The 17548-nt window shown below is 44.2% G+C and overlaps 1 pseudogene; it reads left to right on the top strand.

The window, feature by feature from the left end:
* LOC123729168 (uncharacterized) overlaps window positions 1–17548 on the top strand; it is a 792531-nt pseudogene that overhangs the window by 425387 nt on the left and 349596 nt on the right.

Here is a 17548-nt window from a genome sequence, read left to right as displayed (position 1 = left end):
ATAGTGTCTTGAACGCACGAACAAAACGCCGCTATTTGGATATAACTATGGATTATTTTGAACCAAACCAACATTTGTTATTGAAGTAGAAGTCCTGGGAGTATATTCTGACGAAGAACAGCAAAGGTAATAACATTTTTCTTATAGTAAATCTGACTTTGGTGAGGGCTAAACTTGGTGGGTGTCTAAATAGCTAGCCCTGTGATGCCGGGCTATCTACTCAGAATATTGCAAAATGTGCTTTCACCGAAAAGCTATTTTAACCTCTATGGGCTACGTGGGACGCCCACCTACTCAACAGCCAGTGTAATCCCGTGGCGCGTTATTCAAATTCATCAAAAATGCAAAAACTTAAATTTTTCAAACATATGACTATTTTACACCATTTTAAAGACAAGACTCTCGGTAATCTAACCACACTGTCCGATTTCAAAAAGGCTTTACAACGAAAGCAAAACATTAGATTATGTCAGCAGAGTACCCAGCCAGAAATAATCAGACACCCATTTTTCAAGCTAGCATATAATGTCACATAAACCCAAACCACAGCTAAATGTAGCACTAACCTTTGATGATCTTCATCAGATGACAACCCTAGGACATTATGTTATACAATACATGCATGTTTTGTTCAATCAAGTTCATATTTATATCAAAAAACTGCTTTTTAGACACCGACCAAGTTTAGCCCTGATCAAACTCCGATTTACTATTACAAAAGTTTCATTACCTTTGTTGTCTTCGTCAGAATGCACACCCAGGACTGCTACTTCAATAACAAATGTTGGTTTGGTCCAAAATAATCCATCGTTATATCCGAATAGCGGCGTTTTGTTCGTGCGTTCCAGACACTATCCGAAATGGTAAAGAAGTGTCGCGCGCATGGCGCAATTCGTGACAATAAAATTCTAAATATTCCATTACCGTACTTCGAAGCATGTCAACCGCTGTTTAAAATCAATTTTTACGCCATTTTTCTCGTAAAAAAGCGATAATATTCCGACAGGGAATCTCCTTTTCGGCAAACAGAGGAAAAAATCACAAAGGCGGGGGCGGTCGGGTCACGCGCATAAGCCCAGAGTCCCTTGATCGGCCACTTGAGAAAGGCGATAATGTGTTTCAGCCTGGGGCTGGAATGACGACATTCTGTTTTTTCCCGGGCTCTGAGCGCCTATGGACGACGTGGGAAGTGTCACGTTAGAGCAGAGATCCTTAGTAAAAGATAGAGATGGAAAAGAAGTTCAAGAAATGGTCAGACAGGCCACTTCCTGTAAAGGAATCTCTCAGGTTTTGACCTGCCATTTGAGTTCTGTTATACTCACAGACACCATTCAAACAGTTTTAGAAAATTTAGGGTGTTTTCTATCCATATGTAATAAGTATATGCATATTCTAGTTACTGGGTAGGAGTGGTAACCAGATTAAATCGGGTATGTTTTTTATCCAGCCGTGTCAATACTGCCCCCTAGCCCTAACAGGTTAAATCGGGTACGTTTTTTATCCAGCCGTGAAAATACTGCCCCCTAGCCATAAGAGGTTAAACAGATTGGAAAATTCCAGAAAATGATGTCATGGCTTTAGAAATTTCCGATAGTCTAATTGACATCATTTGAGTGAATTGTAGGTGTACCTGTGGATGTATTTCAAGTTCTACCTTCAAATTCAGTGCCTATTTGCTTGACATCATGGGAAAATCAAAAGCAATCAGCCAAGACCAAGATGAACAGAGAGTAGCAGTAGCGTAAAAGAGGGGTTGGCGAGTGGTGCGTGGCGGGACACAATGCAGATAGCCCGGTTAGCCAATGTGCGGGGGCACTGGTTGGTCGGGCAAATTGAGGTAGTATGTACATGAATGTATAGTTAAAGTGACTATGCATATATGATAAACAGAGAGTAGCAGCAACGCAAAAATAGGGTTTGGGGGTGTTGGGGGACACACACAATGCAAATTGCCCAGGTAGCCATTTGATTACCTGTTCAGGAGTCTTATGGCTTAGGGGTAAAAACTGTTGAGAAGCCTTTTTGTCCTAAACTTGGAACTCCGGTACCGCTTGCCATGCAGTAGTAGAGAGAACAGTCTATGACTGGGGTGGCTGGGGTCTTTGACAATTTTTAGGGCCTTCCTCTGATATCGCCTGGTGTAGAGGTCCTGGATGGCAGGCAGCTTAGCCCCAGTGATGTACTGGGCTGAACGCACTACCCTCTGTAGTGCCTTGCGGTCAGAGGCCGAGCAATTGCCACACCAGGCAGTGATGCAAGCAGTCAGGATGCTCTCAATGGTGCAGCTGTAGAACCTTTTGAGGATCTCAGGACCCATGCCAAATCATTTTAGTTTCCTGAGGGGGAATAGGCTTTGTTGTGCCCTCTTCACGACTGTCTTGGTGTATTTGGACCATTCTAGTTTGTTGTTGATGTGGACACTGAGGAACTTGAAGCTCTCAAAATGCTCCACTACAGCCCCGTCGATGAGAATGGGGGTGTGCTCGGTCCTCCTTTTCCTGTAGTCCACAATCATCCCCTTAGTCTTGGTTACGTTGAGGGATAGGTTGTTATTCTGGCACCACACGGCCAGGTCTCTGACCTCCTCCCTATAGGCTGTCTTGTCGTTGTCTGTGATCAGGCCTACCACTGTTGTGTCGTCTGTAAACTTAATAATGGTGTTGGAGTCGTACATTCGTGGGTGAACAGGGACTACAGGAGAGGACTGAGCATGCACCCCTGTGGAGCTCCGGTGTTGAGGATAAGCGTGGCAGATGTGTTGCTACCTACCCTCACCACCTGGGGGCGGCCCGTCAGGAAGTCCAGGATTTAGTTGCAGAGGGAAGTGTTTAGTCCCAGGATCCTTCGCTTAGTGATGACCTTTGAGGGTACTATGGTGTTGAACGCTGAGCTGTAGTCAATAAATAGCATTCTCACGTAAGTGTTCCTTTTTTCCAGGTGGGAAAGGGCAGTGTGGAGTGCAATAGAGATTGCATCCTTTGTGGATCTGTTTGGGCACTATGCAAATTGGAGTGGGTCTGGGGTTTCTGGGATAATGGTGTTGATGTGAGCCATTACCAACCTTTCAAAGCACTTCATGGCAACGGACGTGAGTGCTACGGGTCTGTAGTTATTTAGGCAGGTTGCCTTTGTGTTCTTGGGCACAGGGACTATGGTGGTCTGCTTGAAACATATTTTTATTACAGACTCAATCAGGGATATGTTGAAAATGTCAGTGAAGACACCTGCTAGTTGGTCAGCACATGCCGGGAGCACACGTCCTGGTAATCGGTCTTGCCCCGCAGCCTTGTGTATGTTGACCTGTTTAAAGGTCTTACTCACCTCGGCTACGGAGAGCGTGATCACACAGTCGTACGGAACAGTTGATGTTCTCATGCATGCCTCAGTGTTGCTTGCCTCGAAGTGAGCATAGAAGTGATTTAGCTCGTCTGGTAGGCTCGTGTTACTGGGAAGCTCGCAGCTGTGCTTCCCTTTGTAGTCTGTAATAGTTTGCAAGCCCTGCCACATAAGACGAGCATCGGAGCCGGTGTAGTATGATTCAATCTGGGCCCTGTATTGACGCTTTGCCTGTTTGATGGTTCGTCGCAGGGCATAGCAGGATTTCTTGTAAGCTTCTGGTTTAGAGTCCCGCACCTTGAAAGTGGCAGCTCTATCCTGTTGTGGGGGTGCTTTGCTGCAGGAGGGACTGATGCACTTTACAAAATAGATGGCATCATGAGATAGGAAAATGATGTGGATATATTGAAGCAACATCTCAAGACATCAGTCAGGAAGTTAAAGTTTGGTCGCAAATGGGTTTTCCAAATGGACAATGATTCCAAGCATACTTCCAAAGTTGTGGCAAAATGGCTTAAGGACAACAAACTGAAGCTATTGGAGTGGCCATCACAAAGCCCTGACCTCAACCCTGTAGAAGATTTGTGGGCAGAATTGTAAAACCGTGTGCTAGCAAGGAGGCCTACAAACCTGACTCAGTTACACCAGCTCTGTCAGGAGGAATTGGCCAAAATTCTCTAGAAGTTACTCTAGAAGTGGTGCTAATGCTCAGTTTTTGCATACATTTAATGTAAGCTTGCTAGCTAGCCTGTGGTTGTTGCATAGCAACTAGTCTTGCAACGTGATTTAGATGTTTAGTTCCTTGCCTTACTGTGTTGGCAACTGGTTTATAAAAGCAATAAGGCACCTCATGTTGCGTCGTGCCTAAGAACAACCCTTAGCACTGGTATATTGGCCATATACCACATCCCCTCGGGCCTTATTGCTTAATTATATCACGTTAAACCTCTTTTTCCCTCATAATGTAATGCTCTGTAGTGTTTGCTGGTCCTCATGCTGTGTGGTTGCTGTGTGGTTTGTTATGACTAGCGTCAGAAGGAATCTGCACAGGCAAAATGTATTCCAAAAAATATTCTCTCAGAAATGTTTCCAAATAAAAAATACCTGAATAATTAAATACAAATAAAATTCTAAATATTGAATGAGTTTTATTCCTTCTATCAATGCATTGATTAGTGAACAGACTTATTCCATGTGGTGTTAACCTCGTTCCGCTCATTACTCCACACCCTTGAACAGAAAAACAGAATTTTTCCATTATTAAATTCATGACCCCAAAAAGTGGATTATTATTCTTTCTCCATGGCAATAATTCATGGTAATAAAAATCACAGAAGTCCATTTTTTTACTTTCATTTGCCCAATGTGATTAATACTGCAGTGAGTAAAATCTGGTGTGTGTGGGGGGGGGGGGGGGGGGGGGGGCGTGGGTGCGTGCGTGCGAGCGTGCGTGTGTCTGTATGTGTGGGTGCCCATGTGTGCGTTCGTCCGCGTCTGTGTGTGTGTGTATACAGGCTTGGCACAGAGCAGCTGTGTTTTTCAGTGTTTTCATTAACATTGTAAATAATTAGCCAACACTGTCTGCCAACTCAGAAGAGTGAAACTTCTTTCTCTCCCTCTCTCTATCACTCCTTCTTCATCTCTCTTTCACTCTTTTTCTCTACCCCTTTCTCTTTCTCTCTCCATCTCCCCCTCTCTGTCTTTCTCTGATCAGGTTAATGAATTAATTTAAAATGATCTTATAACTGGAAGTGAGTCATTATCCAGATGCATTAAAACACCCACTGGAAAATCTACTGATTATAATCTCTCAACAGTGAGAAAACAAACACCTTCTCTTTTCAACGTGATGGATTTTGCTCATTTCAGATTTTTTGGTACTTATTTGCTTTCTTTATTTGAGGGATTTGGGAATATTTAATTTTTCCACCCGCCTGCCAAAATATAGAATTTTTCCCATCTTGTTTTTTTGGAATTGGAATAACAAAGTCAGTCTCAGTCGTGACTATTCTACTCTTCTCATTTATGCAGATTTATGCTAATTCACACCTATCCACAACACAGCTACACATCGGCCAATCAGATCTGAGGGTTTGTTGCCCTGGTTTCTCAGTGGGAAATTCACATCAGTGTCTGGCTTCCCATAGGTTGTATGAGAAATTCAGTTTGGGCAAAGATAAGCATAGTTGAAGATTTGAAGACCGAATTCTACTTTTGGAGATGAGCTTTAATATTTGCTCCAGATTAAAGAACCATATGAGAGAGAGAGCGCAAGAGAGAGAGAGAGAGAGAGAGAGAGAGAGAGAGAGAGAGAGAGAGAGAGAGAGGTTTGTATAGTTTTTTTTGTTTTGCCAACAATGCAGCCACATCTCAGCGACACACACACACACACACACACACACACACACACACACACACACACACACACACACACACACACACACACACACACACACACACACACACACACACACACACACACACACACACACACCAGCCTCTTTATGAATAATTTAACCTTTCAATCCAGACTCGACCACTTGGGCACGCTGTAAAATAATTTTATTGGAAATGTTTCTAAATTAATATTTAGGAAATAGTTACATTTTTACATACTGAACGCTTCAGAAAATATGGAATATGGATTCCATATACAATTTGAGAAAATATTCTAGACAAAGCACATCCTCTTTCGCCTATTTGAAGTTCAAACAAGAAAATAAATAAACAGATAAATATGGGTTGTATTTACAATGGTGTTTGTGCCCCTCTGGTTGTCCTTTTCTTGTGGCAACAGGTCACACATCCAGCTGCTGTGTTGGCACACTGCTATTTCAACCAATAGATGTGAGTGTTTATTAAATTGCATTTGCTTTCAAATTTTTATGGGTCTGTGTAATCTGAGGGAAATATGTGTCTCTAATATGGTCATGCATTTGTCAGGAGGTTAGGAAGTGCAGCTCAGTTTCCACCTCATTTTGTGGGCAGTGGGCACATAGCCTGTCTTCTCTTGACAGCCAGATCTCCCTACGGAGGCCACTCTCAATAGCAAGGCTATGCTCACTGAGTCTGTACATAGTCAAGGCTTTTCTTAATTTTGGGTCAGTCACAGTGGTCAGGTATTCTGCCACTGTGTACTCTCTGTTCAGGGCCAAATAGCATTCCAGTTTACTTTGACCTTTGGTTGGTGTCAAGCTATTTTCTTTTTTTTTCTCATAATTTGTTTGGGTCTAATTGTGTTGCTGTCCTGGGGCTCTGTGGGGTCTGTTTGTGTTTGTGAACAGAGCCCCAGAACTAACTGGATGAGGGGGCTCTTTTCTAGGTGAATCTCTATGTAGGTAGCCTTCCCTATAGCTCAGTTGGTAGAGCATGGTGTTTGCAACGCCAGGGTTGTGGGTTCGATTCCCACGGGGGGCCAGCACAGAAAAGAAATGTATGAAATTGTATGAAATGTATGCATTCACTACTGTAAGTCGCTCTGGATAAGAGCGTCTGCTAAATGACTAAAATGTAAAATGTAGGTGATGTCTTTGATATGGAAGGTTTGAGATTCACTTCCTTTTAGGTGGCTGTAGAATTTAACGTCTCTTTTCTGGATTTTGATCATTAGCGGACAACGTCCTATTCTCCTCTGCATGCATTAGTTGGTGTTTTGCGTTGTACAGTCGTGGCCAAAAGTTTTGAGAATGACACAAATGTTAATTTTCACAAAGTCTGCTGCCTCAGTTTGTATGATGGCAATTTGCATATACTCCAGAATGTAATGAAGAGTGATCACATGAATTTCATTTAATTGCAAAGTCCCTCTGCAAATGAATTGAATCCCCAAAAAACATTTCCACTGCATTTCAACTCTGCCACAAAAGAACCAGCTGACATCATGTCAGTGATTCTCTCATTAACACAGGTGTGAGTGTTGACGAGGACAAGGCTGGAGATCACTCTGTCATGCTGATTGAGTTCGAATAACAGACTGGAAGTTTCAAAAGGAGGGTGGTGCTTGGAATCATTGTTCTTCCTCTGTCAATCATGGTTACCTGCAAGGAAACACATGCCGTCATCATTGCTTTGCACAAAAGGGCTTCACAGGCAAGGATATTGCTGCCAGTAAGATTGCACCTAAATCAACCATTTATCGGATGATCAAGAACTTCAAGGAGAGCGGTTCAATTGTTGTGAAGAAGGCTTCAGGGCGCCCAAGAAAGTCCAGCAAGCGCCAGGACCATCTCCTAAACTTGATTCAGCTGCGGGATCGGGGCACCACCAGTACAGAGCTTGCTCAGGAATGGCAGCAGGCAGGTGTGAGTGCATCTGCATGCACAGTGAGGCGAAGACTTTTGGAGGATGGCCTGGTGTCAAGAAGGGCAGCAAAGAAGCCACTTCTCTCCTGGAAAAACATCAGGGACAGACTGATATTCTGCAAAATGTACAGGGATTGGACTGCTGAGGACTGGGGTAAAGTCATTTTCTCTGATGAATCCCCTTTCCGATTGTTTGGGGCATGAGGAAAAAAGCTTGTCCAGGAGAAGACAAGGTGAGCGCTACCATCAGTCCTGTGTCATGCCAACAGTAAAGCGTCCTGAGACCATTCATGTGTAGGGTTGCTTCTCAGCCAAGGGAGTGGGCTCACTCACAATTTTGTCTAAGAACACAGCCATGAATAAAGAATGGTACCAACACATCCTCCGGGAGCAACTTCTCCCAACCATCCAGGAACAGTTTGGTGATGAACAATGCCTTTTCCAGCATGATGGAGCACCTTGCCATAAGGCAAAAGTGATAACTAAGTGGCTCGGGGAACAAAACATCGATATATTGGGTCCATGACCAGGAAACTCCCCAGACCTTAATCCCATTGAGAACTTGTGGTCAATCCTCAAGAGGCGGGTGGACAAACAAAAACCCACTTATTCTGACAAACTCCAAGCATTGATTATGCAAGAATGGGCTGCCATCAGTCAGGATGTGTCCCAGAAGTTAATTGACAGCATGCCATGGTGGATTGCAGAGGTCTTGAAAAAGAAGGGTCAACTCTGCAAGTATTGACTCTTTGCATCAACTTCATGTAATTGTCAATAAAAGCCTTTGACATTTATGAAATGCTTGTAATTATACTTCAGTATTCCATAGTAACATCTGACAAAAATATCTAAAGACACTGAGGCAGCAAACTTTGTGAAAATTAATATTTGTGTCATTCTCAAAACTTTCGGCAATGACTGCACATGTTTTTTTCCCCCATTTTGTGAATTCTTGGTTGGTGAGTGGATCCCATACCTCACAACCATAGATGGCTATGGGTTCTATAGTTGATTCAACTATTTTTAGCCAGATCCTAATTGGAATGTGAAATTTGATCTTCCTTTTGATGCCATAGAAGTGAGGGGTGCTGTGGGACTCTGTACTGACGTTAGGTGGAAGCTTGTTCTGAATTGGTTGCTCTGTGACAATACAAACAGACACATTTCTATTTCCATGTGTGTAAAGTGAGAAGCAGATCCAGGGATTCTCCAGCCTGTCTTTTCTTCTCTTTCCACCTGCAGGTTGACGTTAATTGTAATGAGTCTTGTCCTGGAGGCAGAACTGAGCGATTTCCCCTTAGATAGGCCAGCTAATATATAAAAATTTATAAAAACAAACATTTATTTAAAAACCTCTTTAAGTTTTGAAGTTTGTGGAAATGTGAAATTAATATAGGAGAATATAACACAATAGATCTGGTAAAAGTTAATACAAAAAAAATGTCTCTAACCAGATTAGAAAGAGGAGTGGGAGGCCCCGGTGCACAACTAAGCAAGAAAACAAGTACATTAGAGTGTCTAGTTTTAGAAACAGATAACTCACAAGTCCTCAACTGCAGCTTCATTAAATAGTACCCGCAAAACACCAGTCTCAACGTCAACAGTGAAGAGGCGACTCCGGGATGCTGGCCTTCTAGGCAGAGTTACAAAGAAAAGCCATATCTCAGACTGGCCAATAAAAATAAAAGATTAAGATGGGCAAAAGAACACAGAAGGCCAGCATCCCAGCATCCATTAAAAATCAGCCGTTTCCAGCAACAATAGTCATTTACAACATTCACAATGTCTACACTGTATTTCTGATCAATTTGATGTTATTTTAATGGACCAAAAATGTGCATTTCTTTCAAAAACAAGGACATTTCTAAGTGACCCCAAACTTTTGAACAGTAGTGTAAGTACATTATTTACCTTTAGAGGTGAATGTATCAAACCAGTTGCCATGATAAGTGTTTAGTTTAGCATGGTATTTTCTTCTGTAATAGCTGCTGTAAATTGGACACTGCAGTTAGATTAACAAGAATTTAAGATTTCTGCCCATGTAAGACATGTCTACGTCCCGGAAAGTTGGCTGTTGTATACAACGTTCTCTAGTCATGTTATCGCATCTTGAGCAACAACCGTCCTGGTTTAGGGACTCTGATCCTGTAGAGGTTTTTTAGGGCTCGCAGTATGGTTAGGTTTAAAATCAGATTTTATGACTTTGTGGCTGTGCCAGCTAGTGACCTCTCTGCAGAACTGCCTCCAGAACAAGATTCATTGCGAAAAATGCTAAGCCTGTCTGTCCTTCTCATTCCACCTCCAGCTTGTCTGTCTTCCTCTTTCCACCTCCAGCTTGTCTGTCTTCCTCGTTCCTCCTCCAGCCTGTCTGTCTTCCTCTTTCCACCAGCCTGTCTGTCTTCCTCTTTCCACCAGTCTGTCTGTCTTCCTCTTTTCACCTCCAGCTTTCTGTCTTCCTCGTTCCACCTCCATCCTATCTGTCCTTCTCGTTCCACCTCCAGCCTGTCTGTCATTCTCGTTCCACCTCCAGCCTGTCTGTCCTTCTCGTTCCACCTCCAGCCTGTCTGTCCTTCTTGTTTCACCTCCAGCCTGTCTGTCTTTCTCTTATGACCTCCAGCCTGTCTGTCCTTCTCCTCCTCACTCCAGCCTGTCTGTCCTTCTCATTTCACCTCCAACCTGTCTGTCTTCCTCTTTTCACCTCCAGCATGTCTGTGTTTCTTTTTCCACCTCCAGCCTGTCTGTTTTCCTCTTTCTACCTCCAGCCTGTCTGTTTTCCTCTTTCTACCTCCAGCCTGTCTGTCCTTCTTGTTCCACCTCCAGCCTGTCTGTCCTTCTTGTTTCACCTCCAGCCTGTCTGTCTTTCTCTTATGACCTCCAGCCTGTCTGTCCTTCTCCTCCTCACTCCAGCCTGTCTGTCCTTCTCATTTCACCTCCAACCTGTCTGTCTTCCTCTTTTCACCTCCAGCATGTCTGTGTTTCTTTTTCCACCTCCAGCCTGTCTGTTTTCCTCTTTCTATCTCCATCCTGTCTGTACTTCTCTTTCCATCTCCAGCCTGTCTGTCTTCCTCTTTCTATCTCTATCCTGTCTGTACTTCTCTTTTGTCCCTCCAGCCTGTCTGTGTTTCTTTTTCCACCTCCAGCCTGTCTGTCTGTCTTCCTCTTCCATCTCCGGCCTGTCTGTCTTCCTCTTTCCACCTCCAGTCTGTCTTTGACTAGAAGCCCACAGAGCAGACAACAAACCCTCTAATCTTAATGCCCACTGGAAGCTTATTTTGTGTTTAGCCTTGACCGTGACATTTTACACCCTACTTCCCCGTTGTGTGTATTAGATATGGTATAACATCTATAATAATACCTGTATTATCGTGTGGTGTGTGTGTGTGTGTGTGTGTGTGTGTGTGTGTGTGTGTGTGTGTGTGTGTGTGTGTGTGTGTGTGGGCTAATCCATCCTCCTTGCTGAGTGTGCAAAAAAAGAAAATATATTATTGAGTTGGTAATCCCTTCTTAACCTTGTGCTGAAGGACTCTATGCACAGCAATCACACGTGTGTCTCTGTGTGTACTGACCTGTACCTCTGTCCTAGCTATGTAACCTGAGCAGTCTGGACTTGCGGCACATCTCAGAGCTCAACAACGAGACGGTGATGGAGGTGGTCCGGAAATGTAGGAACCTCAGCTCGCTCAACCTATGTCTCAACTGGAGCATCAATGACCGGTACGCACGCACGCACACGCACACACACACACACACACACACCACACACACACACACACACACACACACACACACACACACACACACACACACACACACACACACACACACACACACACACACACACACACACACACACACACACACACACACACACCCGGGGGGGTGGTGTACTATAGCTCCCTCTCTTCCAAACTCAGATGAGTGTGTATTTATGTCTCTGTGTGTGTGTGTGCGCGTGCTCCTGTAATGAAGCCAGGATATCTTCTCTGCTTCTATATTATGAATGTGGTGGTGTGTGTAATTGCTGCCGTGCACTTTTTTTCATCTCTAGGCCTGTGCTGATGATGGTTGCTGTGTTGCAGTTTGTGTTACCGTGTAGGGGGCTATTTGTCAATCACTGGTTATTGCTTACTCTAAGGCTGCGTTTAGACAGGCAGCCCAATTCTTATCTTTTGCCCAATTATTGGCCAAATAGCTCATCGGATTCGTCAAAAGTCCCATTTTGAGAAAAAAAGATCAGAATTGGGCTGGCTGTGTAAATGCAGCCTAAAGCATCTATCACAGTCCAAAACGTATACATGTCCGCACAGCAGTCTTCTAGAATGCTAGACCGTTGGCTTTCATGCTTTTCGAATTCTCAGCGCATCTTAAGCAATTTCTCCAACTGTCAACACATTTAAATGAATTGAGGATACGTACCGGAGCCGAGTTGGTTGGGAATTGTGGGGAGGTGCCTCTTTGGGCTGTGCCTCTTCGGTGGATGGTGGCCTCAGAGCCTCGTAACTATGTTACAATGGGACGCTGGACTATGACGTCTCAGCGCATGTGGACTATGATTTACGCTTAAGAGGAAAGGAAACTCCACTGAGAACAGCCCTTACTTTAACGCATGCCACTTCTCTTGCGCTACAGGTATTGACATGGATTAGCCTAGCTTCTATACAGTCAGCCGTGTCTCAGTGGCTGGCAGAAAGTAGAGGAGGAGTGAATCAAAGGGATGACTTCAGTGAATGGCAAGTTAACCCTGACATGTGATGGGAATTCTGTGTTATGACACATGCTGTATGCAATGTGGGGCTCTTTTTCTAATTGTCTCTTTTCCAGGTCTAGGCCAGATGCACACGCACACGCACGCACACGCACACGCACGCACCCCCCGCACACACACACACACACACCACCCCGAGATTCTATTCCATGGCATGTTTGACATTTTCTTTTATGGGACCAGGAACATTGCTCACCCTAAGGGATGTGTGTGTAAGTATGTATGTATGTGTGTGTGTGTGTGTGTGTGTGTGTGTGTGTGTGTGTGTGTGTGTGTGTGTGTGTGTGTGTGTGTGTGTGTGTGTGTGTGTGTGTGTGTGTGTGTGTGTGTGTGTGTGTGTGTGTGTGTGTGTGTGTGTGTGTGTGTGTGTGTGTGTGTGTGTGTGACTTCCCTTTTTCTGGAATGATGCACACTCAAATAATCTGCTGGATGGATTCTTACACATTCATGGATCACATCCCAAAGGAGGGAAAAAGGTGAAATCTCTGAAAAGGAGAAATATGGGACTTTAGAGGCATGGCTATGGTGACTTGAGTAAAACCTCTCTTATTTTATTCATCTCTTGTTTTATTTATATTTCTCTTTTTAATATTGATGTATATCTGTTTCATATATTGATTTATGGCCCTGGCAGCAGCCTCCCTGCCTTGAGTTATACCAGGCTGCTTTTGGAGTGTTCACACACTGTTGAATTTACTATGCAGCATAGATACAATTGCTCCAGACTCCCCTTTTTCTCAGCACTTTACCGGGTTATGAAATTCTGAATTTGCAGGCAATAGGGTTGTATTGATATGGTATTATAAAATTAATCTCCCTACGTTTCACCAATAAAAAACATGAAGTTTGGCAGATTCCTCCTTTACCTCTTTAATACACACACACCAGCCCTTTATCTGATTTGGATTGATTCCATAATGACATTAAAGGGATACTTTGGGATTTTGGCAACAAGGACCTTTATCTACCTTCCCAGAGTCAGATGAACTTGGTGTAGGCTGTGTTGTGTATATCCTCCCACCATACAACACCGAGAGAGAGAGAGAGAGAGAGAGAGAGAGAGGAGAGAGAGAGAGAGGCTGTCCTCCCACCATACTACACCTCTGGACAGAGAGAGAGAGACCGACCTCATAGAGCCCCAGGACAGCAACACAATTAGACCCAACCAAATCATGAGAGAACAATAAGATACAATAAGAGAGAGAGAGAGAGAGAGAGAGAGAGCTGTCCTCCCACCATACAACACCTCTGGACAGAGAGAGAGAGGGAGAGAGAGAGAGCTGTCCTCCCACCATACAACACCTCTGGACAGAGAGAGAGAGGGGGCTGTCCTCCCACCATACAACACCTCTGGACAAAGAGAGAGAGAGAGAGAGCTGTCCTCCCACCATACAACACCTCTGGACAGAGAGAGAGAGAGAGAGAGCTGTCCTCTCACCATACAACACATCTGGACAGAGAGGGGGGAGAGAGAGAGAGAGAGAGAGGCTGTCCTCCCACTCTGGACAGACAGAGAGATTGTGTTAGGATGTCTGTTTGAGAATGAGATTACCTCTATGGACCTGTTCCTCTCCTGGACAGACCTAGTTTAGCCAGTCACTACAATGTAGGGCTGCAAAGAGAGAGATGGTGAGAAAGGGAGAGACAGAGGTAGGTAGTAAGAGACAGACGGAGGGTGAGACCGGGAGGGAGAGAGACAGGGACGGAGGGAGAGACAAAGGGAGAGAGACGGAGGGAGAGAGAGAGGGTTGCAGGGAATCAAAGAATGGGAGAGAACCATAACTGGTAATATGACACACACACACTGACACTATGAAAGCCCCACTAACAATCATCTGTTCAGCAGAAATAGTGCCTCCCTCCCCCCTGCCCCCTCTTCCACAACCCATCTCTGTTCCAGTTTACCTGCCTTCTGCTAAATTACCACTGTGGTCTCTAGGTGCTTGGCCTCGCACATTATGTGTTAGACGAGCTGTGTGTGTGTGAGAGAGGGGGAGAGACGAGGTATTATCAAAAATACAGGACCAGGGGGAGGTCAAAATTTGGCCAGCTACACCATAGAGATAGATAGAGGACTCTAGTGCCCAAAAGCCTGTTTTAGGATGGGCAGCGCCATTGAGTACAAGTTGGCACTTCCTATGGGTTAAGGAAGGATCACATAACTGCATAATTCCATAACTGCAGGTGGCAATAAATCACCAACCTTGGCTTTATACCTGTTCAAACAACACCCTCCAGGTGGCAGTATGCACCCTTTCAGTTGTAAAAAGTAGTAAAAGAAGAAAATTGACTACTTCAAAATGGAGATGACCTCAATGGCGCTGGCCATGCTCTCAAGAACGCCATAATGGGAGAAATACAATGTTGCGTCCTCTAACTATCTCTATCTGCTACACAGAGAGGGAGAGATAGATGTCAAATAGAAAGTGTTGTCACAAAGAAACCAAGGGATAACAGTCAAATAGGACAGTATGTGTGTGGAACATGACTGATTGAAAGTGTGTTTTTTTTAATAAAGCTGTTTTATAACACATGCAAAAAGTGAGTCAGTAATTAAATCCTGAGTCAGTCACACACCATCTCCTCCTCTCTAGAACAGTAGAGAGCAGTTAGTCAAACTAAAATACTAGTCACTATGGACACTTGCTGAAAACAGAGTCTCCTAGCATTAAAGGGATACTTTTGGCAATCAGGCCCTTTATCTACTCCCCAGAGTCAGATGAAATGGTGGATACCATTTTTATGTCTCTGTGTCCAGTATGAAGGAAGTTAGATATAGTTTCACCAGCCAACGCTAACTAGAGTTAGCGGAATGAATGGAAGTCTAGCATGCTAGCAGATACCCGTAGACTTTCGTCATTGCGCTAGCGCCAGTAAGCAACTTCCTTCAAACTGTACACAGACATAAAAATGGTATCCATGAGTTCATCTGACTCTGGGGAAGTAGGTAAAGGGCCTCATTGCCAAAATCCTGAAGCATCCCTTTAACGCACTTCCTGTGTTAAACGGTGCAGTTATGAATCTGAGGGTGTGTGTGTCAGGACTTCTGAAGTTTGCAGTGATTTCATTCTGCCAGAAGCTCCAGCACAGTGAACGTTTTTATGTTAACGTTTGTGTTTTACTGGGGATGATTTGGGGCCTCCCTGTGTTGAGTGGTGTGTGTTTTACTGGGGATAATTTGGGGCCCCCTGTGTTGAGTGGTGTGTGTTTTACTGGGGGTGTTTTGGGGCCCCTGTGTTGAGTGGTGTGTGTTTTACTTGGGATGATTTGGGGCCCCTGTGTTGAGTGGTGTGCGGTTTACTGGGGATGATTTGGGGCCCTTGTGTTGAGTGGTGTGTGTTTTACTGGGGATGATTTGGGGCCTCCCTGTGTTGAGTGGTGTGTGTTTTCCTGGGGATGATTTGGGGCCTCCCAGTGTTGAGTGGTGTGTGTTTTACTGGGGATGATTTGGGGCCTCCCTGTGTTGAGTGGTGTGTGTTTTACTGGGGATGATTTGGGGCCCCTCTGTGTTGAGTGGTGTGTGTTTTACTTGGGATGATTTGGGGCCCCTGTGTTGAGTGGTGTGTGGTTTACTGGGGATGATTTGGGGCCCCTGTGTTGAGTGGTGTGTGTTTTACTGGGGATGATTTGGGGCCCACTGTCTTGAGTGGTGTGTGTTTTACTGGGGATGATTTTGGGCCCCTGTGTTGAGTGGTGGGTGTTTTACTGGGGATGATTTGGGGCCCCTCTGTGTTGAGTGGTGTGTGTTCGAGAGAGAGGGCCCTGTAGGATGTGTATGTGTGGTTTACATTTTGTGTGTGTGTGGGTGTACGCGTTTGTGTGTGTGTGAGAGAGCCAGCACACCACTGGTCAGTTGGCCTCAGGTGTGGAAGCAGTGAGAAATGTTTTGGGGGTTGTTCTGTTGGCGTATAGTTGGGGTTACCACATCCCAAAGCCCTTCTCTTTCTCTCTCTCTGTCTCTCTCTCTCTCTCACTCTCTCTCTGTCTCTCTCTCTATTTCAATCTTTCACTCTCACACCCTTTCCGATAGCTTCATTTAAACAAGGAAATCTATTTTGGCTCTGTCTCCTCTCTTTCTCTCCCTCTTTTTTCCGGCCAACATTCTCAGCATATCTCTATTGCTTATGAGAATCACCAATCACCTTCTAAATTGGCTTTTATACATTTTTGACGCGTCTCATTTAAATCAAGCAAGATGAGGGATGACTTGGTGTCCCCTCTGAATTTTCCTCCACTTTTTCAGGAGTTTATAATAAAATGGTGAATATTTCAGAGTCATTCTCCCAGGATTATGGGAAGACATGGGCAGTTGACTCCCAATCTGGAAAAGCTTGGGAATGTTGTGAATGGAAGTAAAATACAACACAACATGACACGGCAACCTCTCCTCTCCTCACCTGATATCTTTTTCTGCTCCACTACACCTGGAAACTCACTTCAGTGTCCAGGTGTTTGTTAAATGTCATTTAAATGTCAGAGAGACCAGAGCCGAGGAGAGGGATTTGTCCCTGCCTACCCGTCACATGCTGTTTTAGCTCAAGTGCAAAAGGACATCCCAACCAATCTCCTCCCGTCCATTTCCCAGTCTTATAGATAGATCATAGTCCTAGAGCTCAACTGTACCATTGAAAAACATGGAGGATATTTCTCCACCACCTTTCTCTTTCTCATCTGTCTATAGGTGCAAGGAGCCTATCAGACCATCCCTTTCCGATTGGCTCATGAACCTAAAAAGCGTAACTATCGTCTACCACTAGAGAAACTCCACATGCACTCCACCTGCACCCCTGTCTTACAGCATGTTAGTTGTCGTGTCTCTGACTATGATTAAATTATATGACATGCTATTTTATCAAATCTGTTACCTAACGTTTAATTGATTAAGTGATTGAATTAAACCACGCAACAATTAAACCATTAATAACCTGGGGCACCAAGAAAGCATTCATTTATATAGAGTGGTTATCTCCCGAATCCACTCTCTTAAAGATCTGAAGATCTTTTATATCAATAGAAGTCAATTATTAATCGTCACCTCGATTGGTCTCATTCTGATTGACATAAGTACTTGGTTACCTGCACGAACCCTAGCTAATAAGTTGAATCAGCAATACACAAATTGGCTTAATTACTTATTTACTAAATA

The sequence above is a fragment of the Salmo salar genome, chromosome 20 (genome assembly GCF_965601325.2).
Source record: "Salmo salar chromosome 20, fSalSal1, whole genome shotgun sequence".
In the NCBI taxonomy this organism is placed as follows: Eukaryota; Metazoa; Chordata; class Actinopteri; order Salmoniformes; family Salmonidae; genus Salmo; species Salmo salar.
Note: the sequence above shows the minus strand (reverse complement) of the source record. Positions and strands in the feature narration are given on the sequence as shown.